Here is a 16,449-nt window from a genome sequence, read left to right as displayed (position 1 = left end):
CAGGATCTCTTCTCTGCTTTTTGCGGATTATGTTGCCCTGTTGGCTGCATCAAGCCCAGGACCTACAGCGTGCACTGGGCGGTTTGCAGCCAAGTGTGTAAGCAGCTGGAATCAGAATCAGGCGTCCAAGTTCTCATGGCCCTGGTTCTCATTCGAGCAGGGTGGCTAACTCCCTTTTCAAGTTTGTGGAGAGCTCCTGCCTCAGGTGGGGTCTTGTTCATGAGTCAGGATGGAATGAGAGATTGACAGACAAATCAGTGCAGCTTCTGCAGTCGTGGTGAAGAAGGAGCTGAGCTGCAAGATTTACTGGTCAATCTACTGCCTACTCTCAGCTATGGTCATGAGCTTTGGGTCATGTCCGAAAGGGGTGAGATCCCAGATGCAAGCGGCCAAAATGAGTTTCCTGCATCTCGGTGTTCCCCCTAAAGATTTGGAGAAAGTGTCTGAAGAGAGGGAAGTCTGGGCGTCCTACGCCAGACTGCTTTCCCATGACCCAGCCCCAAATAAAGCGGACGAAAATAGATGGATGGATACCCATAAACATTACAGTAAAAAAGTTCTTAAAAGCATTTAGGAAATGCCATAAAGTAATTTTTAATTCCTGAATTTAATGAATCCCTAAAGTTTTTGTTGTCCACCACTGTGGTCTCTGTGGAATGTGTGACTATGATGTCTTATATTCATCATCAGCTGATCCTGTGTGAAACTGGACTGACTGGCTAAATACTGAGTCCTACAAAAAACACACAGACAATCACATGAGTCTGAGACAATATTGCTGTCACATCACATCAGCAGATCCAGCTCAGAAAAACATTTTTCATAGTCATATCACAGCCAGAGATATGAATGAACAACTGATTATAGATTTATAACACTATCATGATCAACAAATACTATGACTTTGAGACTCTGTAACAAATTAAAATGATTATTCATAAATTAGTCACATCACAGAATTAAACAGTTAAAAGTACAGTGACTAAAGTGATGCTTTAATTATTACTTCATATTTTGCAAATCACACACACACACACAGGAGGTCTGTTAGTAAATTTAGAAATATTAAATAAACACTCACAACAGTATAATATCTCCAGTTTATAATGTGGATCCATTCTCAGATTAGAGAGTAACTTTCTACTAGATTTTTCTAGTTTATTCAGTGAAAGATTTAGTTCTCTCAGGTGTGAGGGTTTGATCTCAGAGCTGAAACCAGAGCAGCACAACCTTCATCTGTGGCGCGCAATCCCTCAACCTGTAGAGAACCATCACACAGTGTGAATTGTAGTTTGTCATTGACAAGTATTTCCACAAACTGCTGCGGACAGAATGACATTTATACATGTTGTTGCTCAATGGTGCCGTTTGAAACTGTCATACATATAGGACGGAATAGACACCGAGCTCACTGGAGAAACAGCCACTAATAAACACCAACAGGAGAAATTTATGTTTTAGGAGCCATATGCTCCCCATCATATTTGTTCTCATCTGGTAACTCTTAAAACTAATTAGAAATGTATACATATTTGAGCTCAATAGACATACACATACACACAAATTAGTTGTGCATTCTGCTTTAAAAGTGTGCTCATATATATATATATATATATATATATATATATATATATATATATATATATATATATATATATATATATATATATATATATATATATATATATATATATATATACATATATACATACATATATATATATATATATAGTTTTTTAAACCATTAATTGACTTCAATACATGGATGGGATTTGTAATAGCCTGCTCATAATTCACTGGCATTTATATGTGGTTATAAACATGCTTCATGTGGCTTCATATGATCTTACCACAGTTTCTCCAGTTTACAGTGAGGATTCTGTAGCATATTATAAAGCAGCTTCACTGAATCTTCTAGTTTATTCACAGACAGATCCAGTTCTTTTTAGGTGTGAGGGTTTGATCCCAGAGCTGAAGCCAGAGACGCACAACCGTCTTGTGGGATACCACAATAACTCAACCTGTAGAGAACAATCACACAGTGTGAATTGTAGTTGAAGTGTGTGTAACTTGTAATTTATTCTAGTTTCAGAGCAAAGAGGATAAAATGACTAGCATTGCCACAAACTACTGCTGATAGAATGAGATTTATGCATGGTGATGCTCAATGGTGCTGTATGAATCCGTCCTGTGCTTCAGGACCGAACAGACACACAGAGCTGAATGGGAGATAGTTTCATAGTGATACAAGGACAGAAACAGTTGCTTGCTCCTCTAAGAAACACCTACAGGAGGATATTTCTTAAATAATGGTTTTCTCAGGATAGGCAAGGAGGAGATCTTTCCTGAAGGATCACCGTTTTGCAGAGTTTAGCTCAACCTGATCAAACTCTCCTGCATGTAACTTTCTAGCAATCCTGGAACAAGGCTAGATTAACACATAGGTATACAGGGCACTAGAACAGAGGTTACCCAGCCGAAATACCATTCTCTCCACAACACGATTTCAGTTTATGAGGGCCTCAATTCGTCTGCGTTATGCATTAGAACCCTGTGCTTCAGATGCATTTAATTATGTCTGAAGCAAAACTGTGGAACTGTGTGAGTATATCACTGATATAAGAGAAACATGACACTGCTGATAGAGGCAGCAAATACAGAAAGTAAAAATAATACTTGTTTTACAGGTCTAGAGTGGTTTCTTTTATTAGTGATAATGATGAACACTCACTGATCACTATAGTATTAAGTTAAACACATTCAGGCTCTTGTCTGTTCAACTCTAAACCTCTGAGATATTCATGCTGCAGCAAGTCAGAGAAGCTGGAATTACTATTTTACATGTTATCTGATAGTTCATTATTGATCAAAGTTTCATAAAGCGTGATGTAATGAAATTAATGAAATTAGTCAATTTTATGCTTTTAAATGTTGGAATTATAATTAAAAGGATATTTTACTGAGGTCTCGGACTATCAGAGATCTTACCTCAGTTTCTCAGTTTACAGTGAGGATTCTGTAGTACATCAGAAAGCAGCTTCACTGAATCTTCTAATTTATTCCATGACAGACCCAGTTCTCTCAGGTGTGAGGGTTTGATCTCAGAACTGAAGCCAGAGCAGAACAACCTTCTTCTGTGATACCACAATCACTCAACCTGTAGAGAGCAATAAAATGTTTTTTTTCAAATGCATGCTGACCACAATTATTGGACCCTCTAAAAAAAAAAAAATGTATGAGTAAAATGTATAAAAATGTCTGTAAATAAGTTTCCATATATATTTTTATATTAGCACAGCAGGTGATTAGGTGCATGAAATTGTTCAGGCACGACTCGTTCCCTAAGATTATAAATAAGGGCCACACACAGGCCAAATTGCCTTAAGCGTCCGTCCATCACAAGAGCAAAACCAAAGTATACTGTTCTGGTGTGCAGAATATTATTGAGCTTCACAATAAAAATCGGCTGTAAGAAGATAGCATTGAAACATATTGAAAAAGCGCTATTCCACCTGTCACGAGTGTAGTTAGCAGGAGAGCACTGCGGCGAGCATAAAGGTAAAATTAATTATTCTACTCCGAGATGAAATAAACAATATCATTACAGGCAGGCAGGACAAAACAACACGCACATTAAAGACGAGATTGGACAAGTCAACAGAGGGCCCTTACCTCTGGGTGATCTACATTCACTCCCTCTGCAACAACTTCCTGTTCCTGGACTATAAATTCAGAAGCAGGTCACATTCTGTCACAAATGAGGGTCTGAGGCGTATGGATCCACTTGCAGGCTTTTATTAAATGAAGGCATGATAAAAGCAGGCAGTCGTCAAACAGGGCAAACAGGAGTATCGGAGACAAGGCAAAAACAAAATCCAAAAACAGTGCGAAGGTCAGGTCAGGCAGCAAACAATCAGAATATCGGAAGACAGGCAGGGTCAAAACCAAGAGAACTAGAAACAACAATCCAACAGCAATCTAAGAAACAACAGGCGAACCTGCAGGTGGTGACCTGCTTCTGAATTTATAGTCCAGGAACAGGAAGTTGTTGCAGAGGGAGTGAATGCAGATCACCCAGAGGTAAGGGCTCCCTCTGCTGGCTTGGTGACACGGACAAACAGAACTGAAACCACAGGACTTAAATACACCAGGTAAATCATTAAATTAACTACACACGGCTGAAGACAATAAAGACAATTAACTAAAGTGGGTTATCACAGACACATGGCACCACGACAAAAACAATAACAGTCCAAAGATGTGACACCACCATCAGAGCAATAATTAAGAGGTTTCAATCAACTAAATATGAAGATCAAAACAATCCCAAACGAGCCACTCCCTCTTATTTTCCTCATTCATTATTTGTTTTGTCTCTGAAATACATCACAATATGGAAGTCAAATTGTTGGTAAAATTGTTGCATTGTGTCTTCTTTTGGATTTTTAACTTGATTGTAGTCATGGACTTGCTTCTGTAACATATACAGATATTGTCTACATATAAACTACAGTGAACATCAGAACCAATGACTATTGAGTGCTTTTTATTTTAATACTAAAACACTGCATATTTACTTAAAAGGTGCTTCATGTATGAGTTTAAATATGATTTTACCACAGTTTCTCCAGTTTACAGTGAGGATTTTTGTAGTACATCAAAGAGCAGCTTCACTGAATCTCTAGTTTATTCCCAGACAGATCCAGTTCTCTCAGGTGTGAGGGGTTTGATCTTAGAGCTGAAGCCAAAGCAGAACAACCTTCATCTGTGATACCACAAATAATCAACCTGTAGAGAACAATCGCACAAGTTTCAGTCAAATGTACATTAACACACAAATCAATGTTTGATGGATCATTGCACTGAAGTCTAAAATGTGACCAAACACAAAACAGGATCATAAAACATCAAAGTGTCATTCAAGCAAGATAAATGTTCATTATTTGTATATCTAAATTTTTTTATGCAAAATATGCCTCAACTGATGATACTATTCACTAGCATCTGTTAAACCATGGTTATAAATATGTGAGAGTAATATATGATTTTACCTCAGCGTCTCAAGTTTACAGTGAGGATTCTGTAGTACGTTAGAGAGCAGCTTCACTGAATCTCTAGTTTATTCCCAGACAGACTTAGTTTTCTAAGGTGTGAGGGGTTTGAGCTCAGAGCTGAAGCCAGAGCAGCACAACCTTCATCTGTGATACCACAATTACTCAACCTGTAGAGATGAAATTCATTAAATGTGAAACACTATCAAACAGCTATCACAAAAGTAAACTTGTTGCAATGAAAACAGCCTTATAATTACAACATAAAAAATAATAATAATAATAATTAAAAAATAAATCATACCATGCTTTACATGCATTTATTAATGTCAAATTATTAGTTCACTGAAAGCAACTGTTCACTGTTGCCACTATAATTGCCCAGAAAAGATGCAAGATTTAAAAATATCAATCTTTCACAAAACACAGTCGGATGGAGAATTGGAAGTCTTGTCAGCAAATCTAAAGAACAAATGACAGACAAAGTACCGCGTTTTATTTTTACTCAATTGTGTGCAAAGACAGCACTGATTCCACAGATACCGCACAGCGTTGATTTCTTTCTTGCAAAGTGTGGGCAGTGATTTTTGAATTTCAGAAGAGCTCCTTGATATAAAGAGCCTACATGAAGAGAGAATACAACAGGAAAATATATTTTTTTGTAACATGTGCAAACATGAATCTCTCTTAGGCAAAGCTCTGTGGTAATACAAAGGATAAAGTGCCAGCCATGACCAGAGTGAGTGGAATGGAATGACTTCCACGGTATGCAACGTAGTTCGCGAACGTGGAGATGAGACTATAAAAATGCACTGTATAATACACCAGGAAGAGCTCTGTGGCAAAGACATCCAGATAGATGTTTTGATGACCACTGTGGTGAAAACTATAAACTTGATTTGTTTAAGGCGCTCAACCACAGAGAATTCCAGGCATTTTTATCTTCTATTGATGCAGAATATGGTGATGTAATATATCACTCTAACATTCAGTGGCTGAGTCACACAGCTCTGCTCTGCAGCGGTTCTATTCTAGTCTGAAATTGACCAGTTTTTGAAAGAAAAAAAGTCACTTTATCAACTCAATTACCTGACTGGCTGGCAGACCTTGCTTTTTAGTTTATTTGACCAGTCACCTGAGCACGCACTGAATAAAAGGACCAACTAATATCAGAAATGCGTGCACACTTGAAATCCTTTTCTGTGAAGTTAAGACTTTATGAGATACAAATCAGTGAACACAATGCTGTGCACTTTCCATTTTGTCTGAAATCATCTCAAGTTTCTCAGGGATTTACCCATCTAAACGATTCCTTCCTCCTCACCCTCTTCCGCTGCACACATCGCTGTGGCCGTAACTGTTCATAGAAAGACTAGGCGGGGAAGCAGCCGTGGTGACTCTGGGTCTTTTGATGAAGAACCCAAGCCTCAAACACAAAGTGCCAATGCGAAGTGTCAGCTAACTAACTTTTATTAGAGCATAAGAGACGGTCTGATTATAACTCTTTATATTGTGATGATCTCCAAGCGGACATTTTACTGACTATAGGCAACTTTGCACCTACATATTAACTTACTCTAACCCCAACCCTACCATTCTACTAAAACTCTAATGAAAGCTAGTTGACATGTAATTGCAAAGTTACTTATTGTCAAAGAATGTTCATAAGGGACCATCAAAATAAAGCGATACTGAAGTGCCTTGAAAGTGGGCATGGAGCCATACACAGAGCTTGCCCAAACACTGAAAGCAGCGCTCATGCTGGTTATTGCCTGAAATGTCTCAACCATAACCGTATCCAACCAGAAAAGCATAATAAATCAATTCCACCATATAGCTCTGTCAGAGAATATTTGCTTTTTAGAGAAATTAACACAACACTTAACAGTGCTTAAAAGGGAGAGACCACTGACCGTGCTTTGGATCTCTGAATGTTAGGAGATGCATGATTGAAACTTTTCTCCTTAAGAGACACTGTAATCAGCTCTATGAAAATTCTGCACCCAATTTCATTGACTTTCTCAGAGATGTCAAAGGTGTTTGGGATCCCAGAGTGACCCCTACACTCAACACAATGTGCTTTGATGCAACCTGTGTTGTTAAAAAGCGCTATATAAATAAAAATGATTGATTGATTGATAGACAATGTTGGAGTAAATGACAGAAAGGGAAACTGAATTATTTATGAGACTTCTCTGAATTAGTTTGAATGCCCAAAGAAATCTCTTAGTGTCTCTGTATTAAACACATCAAAATGTTGACCACTAAAAATAATAATCTACAGCACTGAAGATTTATGAGATTTTAACTTAGATTTTCTTAATGTTTTAACAGTGAAGTGATTGTTCACATTGATACTTACTGAACAGATCTAGATTCTTTAATCACAGGCAGCAGCTTCTGAAGAACTTCCATATTTTCAGGAATAGACTTTCCTTTAACAAATTTATTAAAATGAAACTCATTCAGTTGGTCCTCTGATGTCAACAACACAAAAACTACAGCTGACCACTGAGATGAAGAAAGATTGGTTTCCTTTATTCTTCCAGATTTCAGATACTGTTGTATTTCCTCCACTAGTGAACAATCACCTAGTTCATTCAGACAGTGGAACAGATTGATAGATTTCTCTGGAGAGTCAATGGTCCTGATCTTCTTCTTGATGTACTCAACTGTTTTCTCATTGCTGTCAGAGCTGCTTCTTTTCAGAGTCGTCATTCGTTGTAGGAGAATCAGATGAGACTCCACTGACAAACCCAGAAAGAAGCGCAGGAAAAGACCCAGATGTCCATTTTTACTCTGTAGAGCCTCTTCTACAGCTCTCTGATGCAGCTCAGATAATGAAACATGTTTTGATGAATGTTTTTGTTGAAACCAGTCCTTCACTTTACACCACAAACTCTGTATGTTGATAGTCTCAAACACATTTCTGTTGTGGTTTGTCCAGGAGAGGTGCACATATAGAGCTGCTAGATGTTCCTGAATGCTCAGATGAACAAAGCAGAAGACTTTCCCCTGATACAAGCCCAACTCCTCTCTGAAGATCTGGGTGCACAATCCTGAGTACACTGATGCTTCAGTCACATCAATGCCACACTCTCTCAGGTCTTCCTCATAGAAGATCAGGTTTCCTTTCACAAGCTGCAGAAAAGCCACTTTCCCCAGCTTGAGGATCATCTCTTCATCTGTCACCTTCTTCTCATAGTCTTTCTCATGTTTGATGTTGGTCTGAAGGATCAGGAAGTGTGTGTACATTTGAGTGAGAGTCTTGGGAATCTCTCCACTCTCTGCTGGACTCAACATCTTCTCTAGAACAGCGGCTGAGATCCAGCAGAACACTGGGATGTGGCACATGATGTAGAGGCTCCTCGATGACTTCAGATGTGAGATGATCCTGTCTGCCAGGCTCCGATCACTGATTCTTTTCCTGAAGTATTCCTCCTTGCGTTGCTCATTGAAGCCTCGTACCTCTGTCACTCGATGGACGCATTCAGAGGGGACGAGATCAGCTGCTGCTGGTCTGGAGGTGATCCAGACGAGAGAAGAGGGAAGCAGATTCCCCACAATCAGGTTCATCAGCAGCACATTCACTGAGGCTGACTCCAATATATTACACAGTTTCACTTTTCTCTTAAAGTCCAGAGACAGACGGCACTCGTCCAGACCATCAAAGATGAACAACACTTTATATTCACTGGATATTTCCATTTCTTTGGTTTCAGGGAAAAATACATGGAGAAGATCTGAAAGACTGAGTGTTTTGTCCTTCATCAGGTTGATTTCTCTGAAAGGAAGCGGAAATATGAGCTGGACGTCCTGATTCTCCTTCCCTTCAGCCCAATCCAGGATGAACTTCTGCACAGACTGTTTTTCCAATGCCAGCGACTCCCTTTGTCAGCACAGTTCTGATGTCTTTGTCTTGTCCAGGTAGAGGTCTAAAGATGTCACTGCATTTGATGGCTGTGTCTTCTGTTGCTGCTCTCCTGGATTGTGTCTCAATCTGTCTCACCTCGTGCTCATTACTGATCTCTCCTCTCACTCTCTGTAATATAGAGTTCTGTGTAGATCTCAATCAGGAGTGTTGGGTTTCTCTGCGTCGCTGTTCCCTCATACAGATGCTCAAACTTCTTCAGCAGATTTGATCTGAACGTCTTAAGGACGTCATGCCTGGAATATTACAATATCACATTATTATATGAGCTACAAAAGGTAAATATACAAATGAAAATGTCTTTTGTTTCCTGTGTTATGAGACACTGTTCATATCATTATTAAAGATGTATTTGCTCCATATCTGGTCATTGTCATTAGATTTACTGCATTTTCTAGCCTAGCATATTTACTTAATGACCGTTTATTTTTAAAATATGTTACTATAATCATATATTTTAAAAAACAATTTAATACCTGAGGTTATAGTGATACCTTGTGTCATCACTCTTAACTGTAGGGTCCAAAGAAACATCGCTCTTTATAAACACACAGCTGGAATCTGGTTCTGATCTCTTCTGATGAATTGAACTATAACAGAGAGTGTATGAGCAAATATTAAAACATCAAATGGTATCATGGTACACCATTAAATTAGTTAAATTTTGTCTGTTAATGAAATATTATACCTGAGATTTGGTGGATGACCTATAGAGTCATCACTCTTCATAGACACACAACTGGACTCTGGTTCTGATCTCTTCTGATCAACAGAACTATAACAAAGATTCCTTTGAATTACTGTATTAATATTAACTTTTGATTAGAAGGAACCTATGCGTCAAAAACATGGATTACATTTTAAAGTAATTAAATGTTTTACATTTTTCATAATCTACCTATCAATGTTTGTAATTCATGTCAAAAATGTATATAGCTTGTGTATGTTTTTGTTATTGTACTTCATACATCATGGTTTTATGGCTGATGTGTGCAATTCAGTGATGATTGAGAAATGTGTGCATATGGTTCAGCCGGTACATGTCCATCTTGAATTATAACTAACAATCTAAAATTAATTCTCACATTTACCTTCATGAAACACTTAACAATACCGGACCTGATAAAAAGACAACTATCAGAACTATCAATCAGAAGTCAATTCCATACAAGAGGTTCATCATAATTTATAGACCTCAAAAATTTGATATAGTAGGCTCATGTATTCGTTCCACTGCAACAATGCCAAACAAGCTTTCTGTTTTCAATCAATTATTTGTATTTTAATAAGATAAAAATTAGTAATAAATTAATTGCCTGATGTCTCTTCATGGTCTTGCCATTTTTAGGGTTAATATAGTTGGCTATGTATGTGAAGTACCTGCATCTTGGAGAGAACTCTTGATCCCGGGGTCTTTGTGAGCAATTCATGATGAAGAGCGAGATCCCCAACACTGACTCTGTGTGGAAATGACTAACTAATTATTCACTGAATGATCCTGAGAGTCAAGAATCCGCATTTACTTAAATACTTGTGTCTTTCGTGAACACTAATATTGAAATGCACCAGAAACAGCAACGAAGCGATTTCCTTACAAATAAAGATATGAAACACTAAAGACACGCCTCATTCAGCAGAAAAGCAGAACTCACAGAAAAAAAGTTATGGAAATGAAACTCAGGCTTTGCCCAAAATACCCACACTTGCATTCTGTGCACTTGAAGTGTGGGTATTGTGTAATGTACATATTGCATATTTTACAATATGTACATTACACTGCACAACAGTCGCCTACATAAAGTATGTTAAATGTAACAATGTTGAGCCTATTCTGAAGTCAAATGAAACATACAGTACAGTAGTGCGGCAGTAACATTAATGCAAGACCATGATATATTTTTAATTTATGCAGATTATCATAGGCCTACTGCAAGTGACTATTATAGACAAAACTTTTGATTAAAGGTAAGCAAGTTTTTCCTTAATGCATTATTAGTAGTTACTGAAACTAAGTACAGAGAACAATTTATCTTTATTTTCAAATTATAACATGCTTTGCAAAAATAAACAATTCTCAGGATTTCTTGTCGTTTATTTGCATGCATCAACTACTAAAATAATAAACTACTAAATAAATTATAAATAAAATACTGCACAAATATTACTTTGGTTAATTTACAAATAACAAATTATTTTGGGAACTGAAAAATGGAAAGAATAAAATTGGTCTGTATGTAATTTTAGTTTTTATGTTAATAAAAAACTAAATTAATGTACAGATCAACTTCATTATATTTTTAAGCTTGCCAGCAGCCCCATTTTCTCCAGAACTGTCCTAAAATAAAAGGTAACCACTATGATTATAAAAATTATTACTACAGGGCTGCGATCCGTCATGAACCGTGCCTCTGTGGCTCTCTGACAGCCACCAAAGGAACCCTTTCCTGAGTACAAAACATTCTGAACTTCGTTTCCCATAAGGCCCTTCACCTAGACTGATTATCTACCAGGGTGTACCTCAATAGACCAGCTATATAAGCTATGCTCTTGTCCTTGCCCCAGCTAATAAGTCTGAGCGTGTATATATCATACTGTTGTCTTCCTGTGTTTACCTTGGGCAGCCTACCTATTGACCCCTTGCCTGGATTTATCGACTCTGATACACACTGCCTGTCTCGACCCTTGCCTGGTACTGTTTATGATTCTGACCCTGTCTCATATATCCCTGACACTGTTGTTGACTTTCTGCCTGTTAGACCATTCTCAAAGAGCTAGCAAATGGATCCAAACGTCTCTGACTCTACGTTATACAATCCTGTTATAAATTATAACACAGCAGGACATACATACAAAATAGGGAGCTGGGGAAGTTAATTAGCATTTTATTTTCTTTATCATTAGGTAATTTATATAATTTAATTGTATGGTTTATTGGTTTATTTTGGCCTTGGGGATGTTTGAAGTCAATGCTGCTTGTATTAAATTTTACTCGTTACCAATTGTAGCGTAGTGGCGCTGTTCCCGGAAAGTCACAGTTTACATCTTACACTAGTTTTTCCCACAATTAAAGACTGCTGTTGGTGGGTGCACGCGTCGTCTGCACGCGTGTGAGTAAGTGCGGCGTGAGGTCGTCCGCTAAACCCCTTTTCTTTAAGAGTCACTGTTGCTTAGGTCAGGTTTATCTCCGTTGAGGTAGTTGAGTGAATAGTTCACGGCCTACCTGGAGTCCAACGCTCAGTCAATGCTTACAGGCCAAGCCGAAACTCCCTCCAGATTACAGCGCTCCAATCCCGTGTAGTCTGTTTAACGAGTCATGAACAGACAGATCCTCGTCCACTGTGCAGCATTAAAAGGACACCATCATCTCCTGCTGAAGACTCCGTTGCAGGACTTGTACTCCCGAAGGTTCATCTTTTGGCCGTCCAGTCTCCGCGAGGAAAGAAGCAGCTTGCAGGTACTTCCGAATCCTAGCCCTCCTCCACCGGGTAGCAAGCGAACAAATCTTTCATAACACGGTAAATTCCGTCTCTTCATTTCAGGTTCAGCACATTCTATGTTCACTTTTTCACTCAATAAACAAAAGGCTCCATTTAGCGGTCAAACTACCATACTATGAATACGCACCCATTTGCTGCATTGCATTGTGGGTCTTGTAGTTTGTGTGTAACTGTTGCTGTCATGACTATCTATTTTAGAACCAGCCGATATCAAAATAATCTGCAGGAGTGGGCCAAATATTATTGCCTGTTGCAGACCACTAGATTAGAGCAAGGTTCAAGCATTCCTTAAATGGCCCCTACCTTCTACCATTTATGACATTATAACAGAAATAGAACCGTCCCATACTGAACTTGATGTCCCAAGCTAATTTCCACTTGCAGTAAGTAGTATAAATAGCAGAAAATGCTATTTGCACTTAGTGTAAAGAGTATATTACTAAATACTGCAGCTATTTGAGTTAGTATAAATAGAATCCATTGCTATTTGGATTTAGTGTAAAATTAGGTGCCAAAATATAAATCGGAAAACAATCAGATATAAAATTATTGGTTGTAAAAAAAAATTAATACAAAATTTGAGTCACATACACTTACCATTCCAAATTAATTAAAATCTAAACTTAACATTCTAATTTTCAGTTAACAGTCAATAATTGGATAACAAGCATTAGGACTTGATCAGGAAAATGAACCGGAATGAACATCACTAAATTTGTTGCCTGTGATGTCTCTGAAGCAGCTCCTTATTCACCATCAGCTGATCTTGAGGAAACTGGACTAACAGATGAAAACTACAATAAAAACACACAGAAAGTCTCATATGAGTCTGGGTCGTTACTGCTGTCATGTCACATGAGCAGATCCAGCTCAGAACAAACACTATATTATTATTACGGATATGAATGAACAACTGATCATAGATTAATAACAGTATATGATCAACAACTACTATCACTTAGCGACTAAAGACTAAAATATTCATATTCATAAATCAGTCACATCACAGAATTAAAATTAATTTTAAAAGTACAGAGACTGAAGAGGAACTGAATTATTATCTCAGATTCTCCAATATAACACACACAGAAGGTCTGTTACTCAATGTATAAACTTCAAATAAACAAGCACTCACAATAGTCTAATGTCTCCAGGTTATAATGTGGATCCTTCTTCAGATCAGAGAGTAACTTCATACTAAAATCTCTTAGTTTATTGCCAGACAGATCCAGTTCTCTCAGGTGTGAGGGGTTTGATCTCAGAGCTGAAACCAGAGCAGCACAACCTTCATCTGTGATACCACAATCCCACAACCTGTAGAGAACAGTGACACCATGTGAATTGTAGTTTCAGTTTGTTATTGAGCAGGAGAGGAGATTTAATGATGAGCACTGCCACAAAACTGCTGCGGATAGAATGAGATTTCTTTATTTTGATGCTCAATGGTGCTGTTTGAAACTGTCACAAGCTTCAGGACTGAACAAAAACACAAAGCTGAATGTGAGATATTATTACATAGTGATGTAAGAATGGAGAAACAGTCACTTGCTTCTCTAATAAGCATCTACAGGAGGGCATTTGCTTCACAGTGTTCCCCATTACATCTAATTTATTATCTCTTGGGATAATAATGTTGTATAATATTGTGTCATGTTTTATCTCATCTGTTAACATAGATAATGTGCTGAACTCAAGAAATTTTCAAGGTTTTAAATGTACAGAAGTAAGACTAATGCCTACACATGCACTGGGATAATGTTAATGATATTTTCTTTGGACTCATTGCCTGTTTATCTGTAGCTTTATTGTCTTGGGTCTTTATATTCCACTTGAATAACTTTTCTCAGGATATAAAACCTGGATAAGACAGGGATGGACCTAAACCTCTTTGATATTCCAGTGAAATTAATCACAGGATTACTATTGTATATATTATCTCAAAGTTCATTATTAATCAAACTATCATAAGCAAAATGATAGTATAAAATTTAGTTTTACTCAATTCTTAGAATTGACATTAAAGGTTTTACTACTTTTGACAATCAGAAAGATCTTACCTCAGTGTCTCCAGTTTACAGTGAGGATCCTGTAGTACATCAGAGAGCAGCTTCACTGAATTTCCAAGATTATTCCTTGACAGATGCAGTTCTCTCAGGTGTGACGGGTTTGATTTCAAAGCTGAAGCCAGAGCAGAACAACCTTCTTCTGTTACGCCACAATCCCACAACCTGTAGAAAACAATAATACACTCTTCAGGTCTAAAATGTCACAACACAAAACATCTAAATTTAATATAAAACAATTACAAACCCTTGTGTTGAATATTGTAAAGGGACTGACAAAACCAGAGATGTGCAGATTCAGGTATAAACCTTTATTTAAAACCATGGTCAAAATAAGTGTCCACAAAAACCAAGACTGTAGAACATAGAATGAAATCATGACATTAACCCCCCCTCAAAAGAGTGGCTTCCTGACACGTCAAGGAAGGGCGGTGGTGTGAAAGCTGAACAGGCCTCCTTGCGGAAACAGTAAGGCAAGGAACCATGGAGGAGTAGAGAATCAGGACGAAGCAGACGGCATTGGAGCATTCCAGGGTGTAGGAGACGAAACAGGAGCCCACCAGGGCCCACCAGGGCAGAGCAGACAGAACAGAGGACCGCCAAGACAGAGAAGATGGGTCCGAGTCCACCAGGGTGGAACAGGAAAGCACCACAGCGGATCAGGCTTATAAAGGAACCCACAGTAGAGATTGGGGCCTTGGAAAAACTGAGATAGAAAAAACAGAGAGAGCACATACAGTCTCAAGGACTGGGTCAGGGAACACAAGTACATTAAGAGTTTCCCTGGTGACAACTGAGCATGCAGACAATTTGTAGTGAAGCCCATTGGCCCGAAACTGGACAGGCAGACAATACACCCACAGGTTCATTAGTTTTGAATGGACATACAGACTTTTAAGAATCAGATTTAACTGGAGAGTTCAAACAAACAGGCAGTTCACAATTGGGTGCATCGACTGACACTGGATTGGCAGACAGTTCCTTTATTGAGGCAGGATAAACAGACTGTTCGTAATCAGGTCCACTGATTGTAACTAGACACACAGTTCAAAATCTGACTTATTGAGGGGAAACTGGAGAGGCAAGTAGTTTACAAAGAGATTCCTGGATTAAGATGGGGTAGACTGACACCTCAAAACAAGTTGTATTAAAATTCAAGAATTGTAGACTTTACAGTGACTGAAGCTGGACACACAGACAATACATACTCAGACCTATTAACAGAAACTGGACAAATGGATGGTTCAAAAACAGACTTAATGACAAAAAGGACCAGCAGATAAATCAAGTTCAGACTCAACAGAAGCTCTGAGACAGCAGACAGAGACAGGCAAATCAGACAAATTAGTTGAGACTGAACAGACAGTTCACAACCAGCCACTGGGGCAGGTTCAGAACAGGTTGAGACTTCAGAGATAGCCTCCTCAGCTTGTTCAGAGCTCTAGTTCGTAGCCGTGTCAGGAAAGAAAATAATTCGCAGAAGTCCCATATTGCCGTAACTGGACAAGTCAAGGATATGCACACAGCCTCCATAGCCATGATAGGACAGGACGAGAGGGACATCCCTTATGGCTGTGGGATAGAAAAGGAGGGAAATTTACTGTCAGTGTCCTTGACTGTGAGACAGCAAACTGAGAGTTTATAATTGAGCACCACTGACACCTTTGGAGGTTCTGTAGCAGAGGCCGCCACCTCTGGAGAGATAGTGAATGCATCCACCTCAAGCAGTTCTGTGGTGTTGTATGCAGCCCAAACACAACATAAAGCAATCCCCATAATTGCAAATGCTTCAGACAGAGGAATTAGTTCAGGACCACAAGATATCACCAACTTGATATCAAAATAGAATACCAAAGACAACTTGTTTCATGTGCTAGAGACAGGACATAATCAAACTCCGGAAGATT

At 38.4% G+C, this 16,449-nt stretch overlaps 2 pseudogenes; both read right to left on the bottom strand.

Moving 5' to 3' along the window:
* Nucleotides 1-718: 718 nt before the first annotated feature.
* Nucleotides 719-10,905, bottom strand: LOC122357031 (annotated as a pseudogene).
* A 2,166-nt stretch (nt 10,906-13,071) lies between these two features.
* Nucleotides 13,072-16,449, bottom strand: part of LOC122357028 — a 17,994-nt pseudogene continuing 14,616 nt past the window's right edge.

The sequence above is a fragment of the Puntigrus tetrazona genome, chromosome 13 (genome assembly GCF_018831695.1).
Source record: "Puntigrus tetrazona isolate hp1 chromosome 13, ASM1883169v1, whole genome shotgun sequence".
In the NCBI taxonomy this organism is placed as follows: domain Eukaryota; kingdom Metazoa; phylum Chordata; class Actinopteri; order Cypriniformes; family Cyprinidae; genus Puntigrus; species Puntigrus tetrazona.
The sequence above is the reverse complement of the archived record's forward strand: the minus strand, read 5'-3'. Positions and strand labels throughout refer to the sequence as shown.